Raw genomic sequence first — 3,202 nt, 5'->3', positions numbered from 1 at the left:
ACACACCTGCCCCCATTATTACCCCAGTCACTGAGTCAATCTACCTCATTGAGGATCTTCCTCTCCTGCACTCTCTCTCCACCCTCCCAACCATGACGTCCCTCTCTCTCCAAGGACTGGTCCCTCCTTGCAAAATGTCCAAAATATGTCAGACTAAGCTTCAGAATCCTTGCCTCCAAGCAGCAGCCTGGCTTCACCCTCGACGGCACTTAACAACATCATAAAACTCTTCCAATCTCTTCTTACTACTCAATTTCAACACAGCTTCAGCATGTTATATTTCTGTCAGAGTAGCAATCCACTTTTCTAGTACCAAACTCTTAGTAACCCAGTGCTACTATGGTGGGCTGCTTCAATTAACAGAAAATTATTTTCTCACAGTTTAGGAAGCTAGCAGCCTGAAGTCAGAATGCCAACTTTAGGGGAAAGCTTTCTTTGTTGGCTCTGGAGAAGGAGACTTGTCGACCTGAGCTTCTGCTCCTGGACAATCATCAAGTGGTTCAGCATGGCTCTTCTCATCTCTGTTTAGCTCACTTGTTTAAGCTCATCCGTATCTCAGAAGAGATTAACTCATCATACACCCAACATTAATCCCGCCTCACTAACAAAAACAACTCATCCCCAAATGAGAATACCTACTGACAAAGAAGTAGCGGGTGTGCACCTGTAACACCGATTCTCCCTAAAACTACCATTTTTTTCTTGTGGAATTACTCTGAACTCCACTAGACTTCTGGCTCAAGAATGAAGATTTTGATGGTCAGTAAATGTCTTGCATATTTTATGGGGTAAAAAAAAACACAGAGTGTCAAATAGGCCAAGGTTCTCCAAAAGCCCCTAATCATGAATTCCAAACAATAAAAACAATTCAAGTACATATCCCATTAAAAAAAATTCACATACAAACATATATAAAAATAAATTAACACTGTGGTTACATGCTGTTAGGTGCCACTGAATTGTCTATGACTCATAGTGACTCTATGAACATTAGATGTGAATAGTAAACATCATAATAAAATACACAATAAAAGTAAATATTGTCGATATAAAGATTGGTCTTACTATTCTGTTCTTGAGACCCCTAGCAGAGTCCATGTGTGGCTCAGTGTCTAAAAGCTAAAGTCTAAAACCTCCTGGAGGACACCTAAAGGAATGCTATCAAATGCAGAAGCTGTATCACCAGTTCCTTCTACTGAGTTCCACCCTCTCTGACTGAAGCCAACAACACTAGCTTCCCCTCTCAACCTCTACCAACTTCTCCCTCTACCCCTTAACCGCCAGTGGAGCAAAGGAGAAAGCAGAAAAAGCCAGCAGGTACACCACCATGAAAACATGGACCTCATTATCACACAAACCTGTATCTGCACCCAGGTAACCCAGGGCCAGGCAGATAACGTCTTTAAAAGTCATCTACAGCTTTTTTCGCCATTTTCCCAGTGTCGCTGAAGCTGCAGCCATGAAGGTCGAGCTGTGCAGTTTCAGCGGGTACAAGATCTACCCCGTGCGCTACGCCAGGATCGACGGAAAGGTGTTCCAGTTTCTTAATGCAAAATGCGAGTCGGCTTTCCTTTCCAAAAGGAATCCACGGTAGATCAATTGGACTGTCCTTTACAGAAGGAAGCACAAAAAGGGCCAGTCGGAAGAAATTCAAAAGAAAAGAACCCGCCGAGCAGTCAAATTCCAAAGGGCCATCACTGGTGCATCTCTTGCTGATATAATGGCCAAGAGGAATCAAAAACCTGAAGTTAGAAAGGCTCAACGAAAACAGGCTATCAGGGCTGCCAAGGAAGCAAAAAAGGCTAAACAAGCATCTAAAAAGACTGCAATGGCTGCTACTAAGGCTCCCATAAAAGCAGCGCCTAAACAAAAAATTGCGAAGCCTGTGAAAGTTTCTGCTCCCCGAGTTGGTGGAAAACGCTAAGGAGGCACATAAGACTTAAATAAAGATGGAGTTGTAACTCTAAAAAAAAAAGTCATCTACAGAGATGATAACAGCATCCTCTCTCTGGGTTATTGCGAGAATTCATTGAGATAAGGTAATAGTCGCGTACTTAGCATAGTCCCTAGACAGCACAAGAATTCAACAAATATTACCCAGAATTTTTATTACTTTAGGTGGTAAAAGAAGGCACCTGATCCTCATTCCATCTCCCAATTCAGGAAGGTGATCAGCTGCAGTGAAGGAGATGGAGTAGAGGCTGGTGGAATTAGACTTGATTTAAAGCGCTGATCCACTTAGGAATCCAGGTGTTTGGGTTTTTTTAATCAGTCCTTCCATCCATCCTATAGGAATAATAACACAAACCATTTATCAAGTGCCTATCAGAGCTGTGACCCTAGTGGTCAGGAAACAACCACCAACAGTGGGAATAAGCAAACAGCGCAAGGTCTTGGGTAACTCCAGGGTCCCTGGAACATAATCAGGTATATGGTTAGATACAGAGAGCATGAAACCTCAAAACCCTACTAAGTGTTAATCTGCACTTGTGTCTAGAGGCGCTGTCTCCCAAGTGAAAGTTTGACTGCATAAGCCCGCGGGCAAACCACAATCCTTATGTTTCAAATTAGGGGAAGATGCTTTACCCAACTCAGGACGGAAAACTAACCTTGACCATGAAACCGGGAGGTCCTACATTCACGACTGGAAACAAGGAGTCCTCTAAAGAAACGGGTTCTTTGCTACATTGTTGTTGTGTACGGTAGAGTCGGAACCAACCCATAGCTCACTGTCCAGAGGGTTTGTTTTTTTCTTTCTTTCTTCATTTGGAGGATGGGATCTCTTGGTGGAAGCTCCCCCCAACCCCGCCCCAGCGCAAGTCCCCTGGACCAGGCGCTTTTGTCCAGAGGGTTTTCAGAGGCAGTTAATAGCGCGGGAGGAGACTGCCCTTCCTCGCAAGCAGTTGGTGACCTCGAACCCCTGTCTTCAGGATTGCAGCGCAGCTTCTTGCTACTAGGCCGCCAGGGCTCCCTTAGAGTAGAAGTGGGGGACGGGGTAAATACTCGAGACCCTTCATTGAGTTTCAGACGTTGTGTATCATAACGGGAGGAGATTAAGCATCTTCGGCATCACTAGTGGATTCAAACCACCAGAAATATTTGCTATACCACCAGAGCTCTCCCCAAGCAATGGCTAAAGAGATATTTAAAGTGTTTGGAGTTTACAAAAATGAGAGAGAGAGAGAAAGAGAAAGAGAGAGGC

General features: G+C 44.1%; 1 pseudogene; it reads left to right on the top strand.

Annotated features, from left to right (window-relative positions):
• The first annotated feature begins 1,459 nt into the window (after window positions 1-1,459).
• Window positions 1,460-1,924, top strand: LOC102861491 (annotated as a pseudogene).
• The last annotated feature ends 1,278 nt before the right edge of the window (window positions 1,925-3,202 follow it).

This window comes from Elephantulus edwardii, unplaced genomic scaffold (assembly GCF_000299155.1).
Source record: "Elephantulus edwardii isolate Elephantulus edwardi_28Jun2011 unplaced genomic scaffold, EleEdw1.0 scaffold00121, whole genome shotgun sequence".
NCBI classification, from domain to species: domain Eukaryota; kingdom Metazoa; phylum Chordata; class Mammalia; order Macroscelidea; family Macroscelididae; genus Elephantulus; species Elephantulus edwardii.
The sequence above is the reverse complement of the archived record's forward strand: the minus strand, read 5'-3'. Positions and strand labels throughout refer to the sequence as shown.